Source organism: Dermochelys coriacea, chromosome 6, assembly GCF_009764565.3.
Source record: "Dermochelys coriacea isolate rDerCor1 chromosome 6, rDerCor1.pri.v4, whole genome shotgun sequence".
Classification (NCBI taxonomy): domain Eukaryota; kingdom Metazoa; phylum Chordata; order Testudines; family Dermochelyidae; genus Dermochelys; species Dermochelys coriacea.
Window position 1 is genome coordinate 53,036,904 of NC_050073.1, and position 14,868 is coordinate 53,051,771.

Consider the following 14,868-nt stretch of genomic DNA (forward strand, 5'->3'; position numbering starts at 1 on the left):
AATACCCACCTTCAGGACCTCACCCTGCCTGATTTGAACACAAGTTTCCATTCTCTTCCATATTCCAGGCAAGTATTCTAACTAATGGGTATAGTGTATTCTGAGGTAAGGTCTCTTTCAGTCTCTCCTGATGAAGTTGTTACATTTTGTATAACTATTTAACTATTAATGGGCCAGAGAAAGAGAGAACACTCTGTAGCTTGGTGGTTAGGCCACTCCCATGGGAAGCTGGACACCCGAGGTCCAGTCCCTTTTCAGTGAATATTTAATTATTTAGACAAAGTAGAGCAGCTCAGCAGGAGAGATTGAGAGAAATGTACCCCAGAATAGCCAATAGCCTGATGGTTAAACCACTGTCTTGGGAGTGAGGAGACCAGGGTTCACGTCCCTGCCCCAGAGCAGAGATTCAAAGTTGGGTCCCCCCATAGTAGGTGAGAGTCATAACCACTGGCCTACTAGGATATAAAACGGGGATGTGCCACCTCCTCCTCGTGTTTATCCATGCCCCAAAGAAAAATGCCTTGGTTTCAACTGACCCAAATGTTTTGGTTTTTTTTTTTTGGTATTTTGTTTTGCTGAGGAAACCAAAAAATCTTTGTTTCATGCTGATGTGAAACAAAAAACATTTTCACATATTTTCGTTCAGCTAGTGAACCAAAAATCAATTTGCTTTAGTGCATAACCCAGTTCTCAAGAGCAGACCCTACAAGTGAAGAAAGTAGCATAATGGAGGGAAAATAAATTGCTGAGAAAATAAGTTTTGGTTTCAAGCCTCTATGGATTGTTATAAGCACATGCGCAGAGAACATACGTTTTGAAAATTAGATATTAAAATAAGGTATTTGTTCTGATGTGGAGCTTTAAGGGATGGGGGGGGCATAAAATATGGCATAGATTAGCAAGACAAAAAGCCCACATTTTCAAAGTGGCTAGTGACTTTGAGTACCTCCTAGTCTGTGTGCCTAATTTGAGGCCGCTAAAGGGTCATGATCCTCAGAGACCAGGTTCTCAGCACTTTCTGAAAATCAACCCCCCTTCAAAGCATCTAAAGTTGGGCACCCAGATATGGAGGTACTCAAAGTCACTAGTGACTTGAAAATGTGGGCCAAAAGATTTCTCTCTCTATGGGCAATATTCTTTGGGGGGCTTAGTCCTGCTTCCACTGCAGCAAGTGGGATTTTTGCTACCTATTTCAATGGGAGCATAGTTCTTTTTGATGATTTCTGGACCTCTTCTGTTCACCAGTTCAGAACTGGTGGGTTTTCCACTTGCCTCCTAAAGATTTGCATTGCATCATTCCCTGCCTCTGTTGCTGTAGCATCTTTGTCCTGGAAAATTACTTCTCTAGCTTTAACTGTGCAACAGAGAGGCAGTGCACTGGTGATTAGTACTGGTTACTGGGTGTCAAGAGACCAGAGTGACTTTTTCCACTGATATTCTGTGACCATGATTTGTTTCTGTTTCTCCATCTGTAAAATGGGGTTATCGAAATACCCATCTTTTAAAAGTGCTTTGAGATCCTCTGAACTTTAGGCACTGGGTTCATTTGATATTGCTGCAGAATTAGCAGGGGCATCTCACTGTGTTATATACATGTTACCATGTATGTGGTGTTAATAATGCAACATTAACCAAACTAACTTTCCACTTCCATGCTTTCTGGCTTCTATTGTACTCTGGAGCTTTCCAGTTGTTAAAGCCATTGAACAAAGAAGGAGAGAACAGCAAACTCTGGGATGGGGTGGAAAGAAAAAGTGAAGAACTAATGAAAAACAGTTGAGAATGGGACACATGTGCTAGTAATGTAAACTGGCAAGAGTCCTCAAGAATGCTTGCCATGAGAAAGTAACCAACAGGAAATAAACAGCCTTCCCTCTCCCCCCCCGTAGTTCCCTCTTGCATACTGTAATTTCACTAAATGCCATACAACACAGAACTGCCATAAGGTGCTGTACAACTGAGCTTTAGCTGGGGGAAAACATGACCTCATCTTTTCTTTTCACCACATGCTGTGGTTGCTAATAAGTTTCTTGGTAGTAATACATATGTTTTGGTCCAGTGAACTGTCTCACACATTTTCTACCTTGCATTGCAAAAAAATAAAAAGTGGTCTGTTATAGTTTGCTGTCTCCTGAAGGATTTGAGTGTTAGGAAGCCATTATACCTTTTTCAGATGCTGTGGGGTTGTAAGAGCTGCCTGTCTCCTGGAAATGAGGTTTTCTTTCTACTGGAGGAAAAGGCAGAATGATCCTATCTTCCACCACCTTGTTAACGTTGAATCCCTCCTTGTACTGTGTGGTTCATTGTGCACTGTGTGTTTATTTCCAGAAGATCTGATTCTTCACCCCTTCCAGCTACTGATGTTCTCAGATAGCCATCCATGATGAATTAGGGCATATGTGTTTGGAAGCCTCAGAGGAGTGGGCTCCATCCACACAGATTTGTGCTATCAATAATCCATTCTGGCATCACTCTGAAAATGGCCCTCGCAGCTCCTGGCTCTCTATTGTTGGTGATGATGGTGCCAAAAAGCTTGAAAATTCTGAGACACTTCTTCCTTTAGGGGCCAATCCTACAGCCTTTCCTCAGTGAGTAGATCTGTTGCATGATCAGACCCTGGTTAGCTAACACGAAGGGTGACATCTGTACTACAGCTGGGAGGTATAATTTCCAGTTTGGATAGATATACACACTCTGGTTCTGCTCAGACTAGTGAGCTAAAAATAGCAATATGGTCCCAGCAGCTAGACTCTTGGCCCCCCCATGTACTCAGATGGGCAGAACCATCCCTTGGGTACGGTGAATCAGGGTGATTGCTCCAGGCCTCGTGCTTTGCGGGGCCCGATGGGTCAGTGTGATTGGCTGGCACGGTCAGTCCCAGAAGTGGCGGGTCAGTCCCAGAAGTGATGGATTTGTCACTTCTGCCCCAGGCCCTGCACCCTCCTAGGGATGGCTCTGTGGATGGGGTTGTATTTGAGAGGCTAGCCCAAGTTGCTGCCCGTGCCACTTTGGCTACATTGTCACTTTTTACCTCGTTAGCTTGAGCAGAGCTAGCATGTGTACATCTATTTTAGCAGGGAATAGTGTAACACCGACAGACCCCGGTTGTCAGCGGGAGGGATTGAACCTGGGATCTCTGGAACTTAGTGCATGAGCCTCTAGCACATGAGCTAAAAACCAACTGCCTGTTAGCTAAGGCTGTAGAGCAGACTCCCTTCACCATAGGACTTGGTGAAAAGCTGCTTTTAATATAAAACTGCTCTAATCTGGTTAACTCCCATCAGCATTTGTATTAGGAATCTTATTTATACTCTGCAATGATGTTGATCTGTCCCTCTAGAACAGCCTTATGCAGAGTGTGACTGATAATTTGAAAGTGAACTGTGGTAAATTCATTGCTTTTTTAAATTATGGGTTTATTTTTTGTGTCAACAGAGCTAGGACTACCTTTGATTTTATAAAGGAGTTCATGAGGGAATGGGTGGGTGGGGCAAGGAGTTGGTAAGCAGAAAGTTTGCGGGCTAAGGGGTTTTAGTGTTTTTCTTTGTGCTCAGAGAAAACAATTTTCCTTTGCACTTGGCAATCTCATTTCATGCACTAACCACAAAACTCATTGGCCTGAATTAGTGAAACCTTTATGTTTAAACCTTTGAGCCATGTGCTAGATATTTGGAAGATGATGAAAATGCCAAGACTCACAATATGTAATAGCTTTGGTTTGTGGTCATAACGGTTTTAGATTGAGTGGAGGGGTGGGAAGGGAATTTTTACAAGCTTTGAGTCTTCATTTCTAGAGGATAATGGAATAGCACTGTTTATCCTTTTCCATAAATACCTGCCTATGGCTTTCTCCCTCAGTCTCTACCATGCAGTTATGGGTTTTTTTGAGCTTATCTTTCTTGAAATATCATGCTAAGTCCTTTAAAATTGTTATTTCTTTGTTTTTTCTTTTTAAAGAAAAATAATTGGACCTTAAGAGGAATGTTTTGTGTTTGGTGGGAAGGCTGGAGTTGTTTAGAGAAAGGGGATCTGAAGAAGATATAAACCAGAGATACTAGCTATGAGGTATTAAGCATGCATTCCAAGAGAGAGTTGAAGAGATATACAAGGCTATAAAATACCCCCTTGCATACCAGTTATTTCCCTTGGAATCTCTTAAAGCACTGAACTAGTAAAAATTTATGCTGGAGATGCCCAGAGCCTCCAATGGAATGAACAAATGGCACTAAATTCTGAAAGGGAGAATCAAAAACTGGTCAGAGTAAGCTCTCTGTCACAGGATACTTGAATTGCCAGCAATGCAGACTCGGATCCCTGCTGTACATTGTCTGGAGCTCAGCTTTTCCTCTGGTGCTTCAGTCATTCTTGGACATTATAGTGTGCTTGCTCAGATGACTGTGAGGAAGGAGATGCAGGAGGGAGAAGAGGACCTGAGAAAATGAGTGGTACAAAATACACAGATTATCAGAACTCATAAAGTGGCAGCTTTGAACCTGAAAGCACTAGTGTTAGAGCCTCGTAATTCCAAAGAGCAGCCAGTGTCTGCCCCCAGGGAAAGGAAGGGAAAGGCAACAGCAAATCTCAATTAATAGTTCAAGCCCAACAGAAATTGCAACTCCCTGAGTCAATAAAAAAGAAATAATTTTTAAAAGGGTTACACTGAAGATGGTAGTTCATAGAATCCAGACTTTTTAAACGTAGAAAAACAAAGGGAGTGCTGGTTAAAAGAACAACCTGTAAATTGCCGTTGTTAATGCAGATGTTTTTATTAGGGACCCTGCTCCCTCAGAGTAGATAATATAATCCTATCACTCGGGAAGAACCTTCAGTTTCTTTCTCCAATAGATTTTGGGCCAGGAGGGCATTGAGATTAATGAGAGGCAGCGATGATGGGAAAATATTCCATATCCCTACCCTTGGCAAGCCTGGATAATTAATGAAACCTTTGCAAGAAAATATCATTCATTTCAATGTAATTGCAAAATAATCTCATATGGTAGGGGTATTAACTGTGTTGATTGATAAGGTGCAGGTAATGTATGAAACATCTGCTTCAGGAATACATGCACTGCAACATTGTTCTAATTGGTCAGGTCAGCAGAATGCCCTGCAATTAAATATATCAAAACCTGTTTGAATGCTGGAGGTGTTTTGCCATACACACAGCATATGACATAAAGAAATCAATCTCCTTGGGGAGGTTTTCTGCATGCCAGATGGGAATTCTTTGTTCACAATGTTGTCAGTGGATTGGTGATGAATTTTTGAGTATGGGCTTTTATACAGTACTTAATTACAGAACATCATGCACAACTAATAAAAAAAAACCCAGAGGGAAAGGCAAAGAGTGAGAAGGAATCTTCGGACCTAATGCACTGGATTGAGACTAAGGAGATCTTGGTTCATTTCCCATCTCTGACAGACTGTGCGATCTTTTGGACAAGTCACTCCTTTATCTCTCTGTCTGTTTCCCATCTGTGAAATGGGGATAATAGTACTTTGTTTCTCCCACTCTTTGCTGTCCTGCCTAATTAGATTGTAAGCTCCTCAGGGCCAGGAACTGTCCCTTACTATATGTTTGTATATCATCTAGCAAAGTTGAGCTCTGTCTAGAGCTGATCAGAAATTTTACAATGAAAACTTGAGTTTTTTGGAACACCAGTTTACTTAAAACCACAATTTCTTGTGAAGCGAATCAGGATTTTGAAAAACTTTCGCTACATTACGGGCAATGTTCCAGGGATAAACACTGATCATTGCATAAGTCAATGTCACCTCAACAGCTGCCAGTTCACCAAGGAGCAAATTTCATTGTCAGGAGGACACCATGTGTCAGGTCAGTGTTTTTCCTGAACATCAATTTTTTTGGGGATTTTTTAAAAACTTTGTTTCAATTCCGATTTAGAATACCAAAATTTCTCGCCACCTAGAAGTCCCAAGTTTTTGAGGCAGCTCTAGCTCAATCTCAGTTGGAGCCTGTAAGTTCTACTATAATGCAAATAGTAACAATAAGACAGGAAGGCCTTTTGAAGACATCTTTCTGGAGGGCGGTCAAGGAGTTATGTGGAGAAAAATCCATAGAAATTCCACAGCCCTAGTAACTTGGAACAGCCAAAATGTTCCCAAAATAGATTGTTAGTGAGTAATTTGAGAAGAATTAGTTCAGTAGGGCAGAGTACCTTTTTGCTGATCATGCTCCATGTCATGAGGGTTACTATTGCAGTGGCTGCCATTAAAAAGTCGTGGTGTGCTGTTGAGTGGCATCTGAGCAAACACACAGTATTTTCCTATACATAGAATAGGAAATAATTGCATTCTTAGATGCTGCTGAGTGATAATGGATGAGCAATGCAGTCTTTTAATGGCAAGCAGCCTAGGGAGATGTTGTGGGGTAAAGGAAGTGGAGTTGTTCAGCACCTGATCAAGTAGCTTGTGGGTCATCTGTTCACTATTATCTCCCGCTCTGCCCTCTCTGAACCTCATTTTAATTTCTCTGATACAGGGATGGTCAAAAACAAAACTTCATGGGCTGCAGCATGGCCCATGGCTACTTTCCTTTTCAATAAAGTGTGCTACATGGAAACTGTGAGCCTGATTCTGATTCTTCCACTGGTCTTACACCAGACTACCACCTCTGATTTCAACTGAGCTGTTCCTGATTTGCGCGAAGAGCAGAATCAGGCCCTTCAGCATGTGTTGTTGTGTGTAGTGCAGCCAGACAGCTGGGACCATGACAGAGCATTGCAACATGGGGCTTATGGTCTCCATGGGCTCAATTCTCATGTGAAAGAGATGGGTTGCTATAACCTGGTCCATTTTATGCTGGATAGGTATGAGCCTATGGGCACATTGCCAGCATCACCCTCAGGTGGGCAAAATGTGTTTTGCCCAGTGTCTGATCTACAGCTCCTGCTGTATATGCCACTATGGGGAACTCCAAAGTCTTGTACCAAGTCTGGAATGCCAATGAGTTCATATCAAGCTGTTAATGTCTGTGTGAGGGGTTTTTTATTCCTCATTACTGACCTGATAGAAAGATAATTCCTCAGCTGTCCTCCCAACCTGTGGAATTTTACCCACTTAATTAACTTCCTATCTTGTTAAGTTAGCTCCCCCTTTTTTGCACAAGGAGCTGTGTACAACTTGTGTTCAAGGGACTTTTACATGTTCGTATCAAAGGTACCGAAGTCCCTGAGGCTGGTGCAGAGCCTTTGAAGTGAGTGGCGCTGCTGCAGAGGCCAAATCTGGAAGTGCTTTCTTGTGTTCTGATAGCAAGTTGTTGATGAGGAGCCAAGTCTGTGATATGTCATGTCTGACACAGAGGTGAGATGCCCCATCCCTGCACCCCCAAAGGAAATAAAGGGAAACCGGTGACACTGGCCAGATGACCCACTTCATGCAGAGTGCCTGGTGGCATGCTTTAAAATGGAAAACTACCATATACTCATCAGCCTTTCAGCATGTTGGTGAGCTGTCTATGTAAATAAATACCCACATCAACAAGGAGCGGACAGCTTTTTACCATGTTTCAGGCTGAGATGTTGATTAACGATGCAGCTCATCTCAGCATCTGTCAAATTAGTGCCAAGACCGTGGCTGCATCTTAGCTGTATTTAATGTACAGAGATTTACATCATGGTAGCTGTAAAATGTAATGAGAAATTGGCTGGTTTTATGTCTGTTTGGTGTTGCTCATGGTTTACAGAAACATTCAGCTTAGATGTTTCTTTCGTCATTGTCTTCTCTGTCTCTCACTCTCACTCTCTCTATTCATTCATTGTGCCTGGTTAATTGTGTTTGTGTTTTTATGCCCATGTGCGTCATTGTGGAAGTATAGAGGGAGCAGAAAAACCCACAAGAAAGGCATCCACCCCTCAGTGTCACAAAGCTAACAAAGGAGAAGTGCCACAGAGCTAACACCCCTCAGTGCCACAGAGCTAACAAAGCAGGAGAAGGATCTGTGAGCAGGGCTGAATAAAACTTATCTCCAGCACTGAACCAAGCTGCGCTCTTGAAACCAACATAAGGCTGTGAGCCACAAACACCAAATTTGAGGAGATCTCAATATTACATTGTATAAGGGACATGTGTGAGCACACTTGGGTGGCTATGCACAACTCTAGGAACTTTTATTATGCTCAAGGCTGTTCTTGAAACAGCAGGGGTACAGAGAAAGGGGGATCACATATGAGGAAATTTCACTGAGGTGTGTACAGAAGAGGGACTCCTTTCTTCCCTGGTGTCAGAGCTGGTAGACAGAATCTGTAGAGCCTGCACATGGAGGGGGCATCTGCTCACTGTCACACAACACTTTGATGTTAGAGTGAGCTGGGCACTGAACCGAGAAAGACTGATGGCTCTGCTTCTACATACACCAATCCAGTGCCAGTGCCCTTATAGACTGCAAGATGTAGGAGTTAATTTCAGCCTCGTGGTGGAGAACTTTTCCCCATCACCTTTGGGTACTTGGGCTGCAGGCTTTGGACACAGGATTTGAGAGAGAGGGTACAGCAGCAAGAAGCTACAAACTGGCATCTACTGTCCAAACTGGAGCCACAGTGTGAAACTAAATTCCTAATGCACTTATCAGACCAGACAGTACAATGACTGGATTTAATTATCAAAGGTGACAAATGGCTATAAATGGAACTGTAGATATCAGCAAGATGAAAGTGTGTAGAGGTTGCAGAGGAATTTGAACTCCTAATCTATTGGAGAGGCAGACCTACTGCAGATGGCTTCCTGTCTTCTATAGTACTAACATCACCATGTTACCAGATTTATTATAGGTGGGCTGGGGGGTAAAGGGATGAAATTAATGTAGACAGTTTTATATGAGAAGTCCCTAATCATGAGATCTGTTAGACTTCGCAATGGTCTGGCAAATGAAAGAAGGGTAGTCCCATTTCTTCCACTGTTCAGAACTGGATTGGACCAAATATTGGACAAGGAAGGGCACAATCTTTCATTGGCTAGGAGGGATGGACTAAATGACCTAATAAGTCTTTTCTGTTTATAATATTCCATGATCAGGGTAACTGGTGGATTGGGGGAATGCGATGGACATAATATATCTGGACTTCAACACAGTCCCACATGACATTGTGATAAGTAACTTGGAGAAATGTAGACTCAACGGAACTACCATTAAGTGGATACATAATTGGTTAAACAACCACAAAGAGTAACTATTAATGGAATGATGTCAGGTTGGAGGGAAGTCTTAAGTGGGGTTCCACTAGGATCTGTTCTGGGTCTGGTGTTTAACATCTTTATTAATGATCTGGATGACCTAGAGAGCATACTGATGAAGTTTGCAGATGACACAAAGCTAGGGGGGTGGTCAATACTCTGGAGGATAGAGTTAAAATTCAGAGAGATCTTGATTGATTTCAGAGCTGGTCTATAGACAACAAAATGAAATTCAACAAAGACAAATGTGAGGTGCTACACTTAGGGAAGAAAAACCAAATGCAGAATTGGGAGAAACTGGCTTAGCAGCAGCACTGCCAAGAAGGATCTGGGAGTTGTGGTGGATCACATCCTCAACAAGAGTCAGCAATTTGATGCTGTTGCAAAAAAAGCGAATGCAATTTTAGGTTGCATTAACAGAGGCAAAGCATGCAAGTTACAAGTAGTGATAATACCACTGTATTCTGTGCTGGTTAGGCCTCAGCTGGAGTACTGTGTTCAATTTTGGTCACCAATGTATAGACAGCATGTAGCGAATCTGGGAAAGATCCAGAGGTGATTGACAAAAATGATCAAAGGGATGGAATGCAAGCCATATGAGCAAAGGCTGAAGGAACTGGGTAGGTTTAGTTTGGAAAAGAGGAAATTAAGGGTAGATATGATAGCGGTCTTCAGATTCTTGAAAGGCTGCCATAAAAAGATGGACAAAAGTTGTTCTCCTTTAGCACAGAGGGCAGGACAAGATGGAATATGTTCAAATTACAGCATAGCAGATTTAGATTAAATCTCAGGAAAAAATTCCTAAGTGTAAGAACGGTAGGACAATGGAACAGACTGCCGAGGGAGGTTGTGGAAGCTTCTTCACTGGAGGTTTTCAAAAGGAGGCTGGATAGCCATCTGTCTTGGATGGTTTAGACACAACAAATCCTACATCTTGGCAGGAGGTTAGACTAAATGACCCTCGTGATCCCTTCTAACCCTATGATAAGAGATGACTGAAGGTACATGAATAAATATGTCTCTGACGAGAACACATACAACTCAAAATATAACATTAGCTATCTTCGAGACACCACTGACTTCCTGAGGAAACTACAGTCCAGTGGTGATCTTCCTAAAAACACCATCCTAGCCACTATGGATGTAGAAGCCCTCTACACCAACATTCCACACAAAGATGGACTACAAGCCGTCAGGAACAGTATCCCCGATACTGTCACGGCTAACCTGGTGGCTGAACTTTGTGACTTTGTCCTCACCCATAACTATTTCACATTTGGTGACAATGTATACCTTCAAATCAGTGGCACTGCGATGGGTACCCGCATGGCCCCACAGTATGCCAACATTTTTATGGCTGACTTAGAACAACGCTTCCTCAGCTCTCGTCCCCTAATGCCCCTACTCTACTTGCGCTACATTGATGACATCTTCATCATCTGGACCCATGGAAAAGAAGCTCTTGAGGAATTCCACCATGATTTCAACAATTTCCATCCCACCATCAACCTCAGCCTGGACCAGTCCACACAAGAGATCCACTTCCTGGACACTACGGTGCTAATAAGGGATGGTCACATAAACACCACCCTATATCGGAAACCTACTGACCGCTATTCCTACCTACATGCCTCTTGCTTTCATCCAGATCATACCACTCGATCCATTGTCTACAGCCAAGCGCTACGATATAATCGCATTTGCTCCAACCCCTCAGACAGAGACAAACACCTACAAGATCTCTATCATGCATTCCTACAACTACAATACCCACCCGCTGAAGTGAAGAAACAGATTGACAGAGCCAGAAGAGTACCCAGAAGTCACCTACTACAGGACAGGCCCAACAAAGAAAATAACAGAACGCCACTAGCCATCACCTTCAGCCCCCAACTAAAACCTCTCCAACGCATCATCAAGGATCTACAACCTATCCTGAAGGACGACCCATCACTCTCACAGATCTTGGGAGACAGGCCAGTCCTTGCTTACAGACAGCCCCCCAGTCTGAAGCAAATACTCACCAGCAACCAAACACCACACAACAGAACCACTAACCCAGGAACCTATCCTTGCAACAAAGCCCGTTGCCAACTTTGTCCACATATCTATTCAGGGGATACCATCATAGGGCCTAATCACATCAGCCACACTATCAGAAGCTCGTTCACCTGCGCATCTACCAATGTGATATATGCCATCATGTGCCAGCAATGCCCCTCTGCCATGTACATTGGCCAAACTGGACAGTCCCTACGTAAAAGAATGAATGGGCACAAATCAGACATCAAGAATTATAACATTCAAAAACCAGTTGGAGAACACTTCAATCTCTCTGGTCACTCAATCACAGACCTAAGAGTGGCTATCCTTCAACAAAAAGCTTCAAAAACAGACTCAACGAGAGACTGCTGAATTGGAATTAATTTGCAAACTGGATACAATTAACTTAGGCTTGAATAGAGACTGGGAATGGATGAGTCATTACACAAAGTTAAAACTATTTCCCCATGGTATTTCTCCCCCCCCCCCCCCCCCCCCGCTGTTCCTCTAATATTCTTGTTAACTGCTGGAATTAACCTACCTTGCTTGTCACCATGAAAGGTTTTCCTCCCCCCCCCCCCCCCCGCTGCTGGTGATGGCTTATCTTAAGTGATCACTCTCCTTACAGTGTGTATGATAAACCCATTGTTTCATTTTCTCTGTGTGTGTGTGTATATAAATCTCTCCTCTGTTTTTTCCACCAAATGCATCCGATGAAGTGAGCTGTAGCTCACGAAAGCTTATGCTCTAATAAATTTGTTAGTCTCTAAGGTGCCACAAGTACTCCTTTTCTTTTTGCGAATACAGACTAACATGGCTGCTACTCTGAAATATGTTACAGCCCTGTGCTTCTGTTTCTAGTGGTGCATCGGTTGAAATGGCCTCAGACAATGAACAGTCATTACCTACAAGGGCAGCACTATACCTTCTTAATGGAAAGGGAAAATTGTTACTAAAAATGTCACTGAATCAAATCTTTGATGATTCATAGTAATTTGTGCACCTGCCTATGAAACCTTCCATCAGATAGTCTCACTTTATAAACATGAATGAATTAGCCCCCACAAGAGGCAGGAAAATATCCCTATTGTACATTTGAAGAAACAGGGTTTAAAGAGATTAATGGAGTAAATTTCCATGTTTCAGAGTAGCAGCCGTGTTAGTCTGTATTCACAAAAAGAAAAGGAGTACTTGTGGCACCTTAGAGACTAACACATTTATTTGAGCATAAGCTTTCATGAGCTACAGCTCACTTCATCGGATGCATTTGGTGGAAAATACAGTGGGGAGATTTATATACACACACACACAGAGAACATGAAACAATGGGTTTTATCATACACACTGTAAGGAGAGTGATCACTTAAGATGAGCCATCACCAGCAGCAGGGGGGGAAGGAGAAAAACTTCATGGTGACAAGCAAGGTAGGCCATTTCCATGGGGAATCTACTCATGTGCATGAACCAAATTGCACACACAAGCATCTGTGCTTACGCTTTGTACGTGCAACCGGCTGCACTCATGTCAGTACTACTTTTCTCCCTTTAAATAGTCTAGCACTTGCATAGGTGCATCTGTTTGGAATATATAGCAGCCTTAAGTGCTTGCATCTGTGAAGTTCAGGGAGCAAGTAGGTATGTGTACATATGTGAAAGATGGGGGGAAGATTTAGCTGAAAATGTATTCCTAATTGACTTGCCTAAGGTCATGTAGCAAGCCAGTGTCAGAGCCAAGAATAGAAGCCAGACTTCCTGACTGTTTGTGTAGCTGTTAGACCAGGGGACTATGCTACCATTCTACGAACGCTGAATTAACGACATAGGAGGTGTATGTGTCACAAGTCTGGCTGTGTCAGACCTGGTCCCAACATTTAGAGTTCAGGTTTCCATCCTTTTTTAAATCTGGGATGTATGAAATAACACTGTCTGGGGAAGGCAAAGGTATTGTAGGGGGTGGAGGGGAGAGATGCTGATACAGTGTGCACGATAGGGATCTAATTGAACACGCCCTGGCATGACATTAGCACTCACCAGCTTGCTGAACACTAATGACATTTACATTTTGCTGGCTAGCAAAATAAGTGCTGTGCTAGCTCATGCTGGCTGGCTCATTCAGAGAGCACAATAGGGAACTGAGACTTGGTATGCTGTGCTGCACCCCCTATCTCAGTGTGGTTCACCGGGATAGTCTGGTGGGTGATTGAAAGGAGCTTGTCTTCTATCTTTTCTCCTGAACCATGAATGCATTTGTTACGCTCTCCGGCCCCCTATGCTGTAAGAGGCTAAAACTCCAGACCGACATGTGACATCTGGCACTAGAAAGGGCACAGGGGATGCCAGAGCTGTGCTAGTCAGAGGAGAGAAGTGGTGAAGGGGGAATGTGAGGAGAGAGAGAAGCCCTGTAACCACTTGGCATAGGTTTGTGTTGCGCCAGTTCCTGTCTGAATCCCATCTGTCAGTGAGAGTGCGATCCAGACCCAATGTTGCTCTGTAGAGAGGGAGAGAGGTGCAGAGCAACTACTCTGTATGGCATGTGCTTCTCCTCCCTCTCTTCCCAGCATCCTACTGACTTCTCCAAGGGGAAGACTAAGAAGATCTGGTACAACCTTCCTCTACCTGCTTCTCTCCCAAGGGCCCTTCCTCCTTTACCCCAAACACTGACTACAAGGTCTTTTGTTTATTCACTATGTACATTCCCTCCAACTTTTCCCATGGAACCCATCCCCTCCTGGCTAGTCATGTATCTTTGTCCATTCTCATTGCCTCCCTACACCTTCACCATCCGCTTGCTGCCTTCTTCTTACTATTTACAACTACTACTTCTCTGAAACACACAGCCAGAAACTTGCCAATCTGCCTTCCACCCTCCCCACACCAGTGAAACTTCAGTCGACAAAGTTTTGAATAGTCTCTCCCTGGGCAATCCTTGTGGCCCCTTTCTCTGTCGTCCTCCTCCTTGAACTTTCTGCAGTGGTTGATGCTGCTGATCACTTCTTCCTCCCCGATAACAACTCCTCCTTCGGCTTTTTCAGTCTACTCCTCTCTTTGTTCAACTCCTACTTCTAAATGGCTCATTCAGCATCTCCTTGGGAGTTGCACAGAAAATGGAGGAAGAGGGGGAAGTTGCACGGTGTTTTGTCCTGGGATGCCCCTTCTCTTCTCACTCCATACCTCATCCCTGAGAGACTTTATCCGTTCACAGGGATTCAGCTTTTATTTCCTGTCCTCTTTCTCTCTAGCCAGTGTCTCTCTCCTAGGGTGACCAGATGAAATGGGCAAAATATTGGGACACATGGGGGAAGCCAAAAAAAAAAAAAAGGTGGCTGGAGCGGAGTTGCCGAAGCAAAAAAAAAAAAACCCCGCCGGAGCGGCCAAAGCCACAATATCGGGACAAATGGCGTCCTGACCATGCATTGGTTGGGACTCAGAACAAAGAACTAAAAATTGGGACGTCTGGTCACCCTAGTCTCTCCATCACCTCATCCTGGGTGGCTCACTGGCAGCTCTAATTAACAGGGATAAAAACGAGCTCCTTCTTGTTCTTCCCAACCCCCCTCTCCACTTTTGCCCTTCTCCACTGTTGTGGACAGTAGGTCTCCTCCAGGTCACATAGCATCACTACCGTGGGGTCAT

At 43.5% G+C, this 14,868-nt stretch overlaps 1 protein-coding gene across 6 annotated transcripts in view; it reads left to right on the plus strand.

Moving 5' to 3' along the window:
• Positions 1-14,868, plus strand: part of TSPAN18 (tetraspanin 18) — a 190,484-nt gene that overhangs the window by 86,946 nt on the left and 88,670 nt on the right. The gene's annotated exons all lie outside the window — the stretch shown is intronic.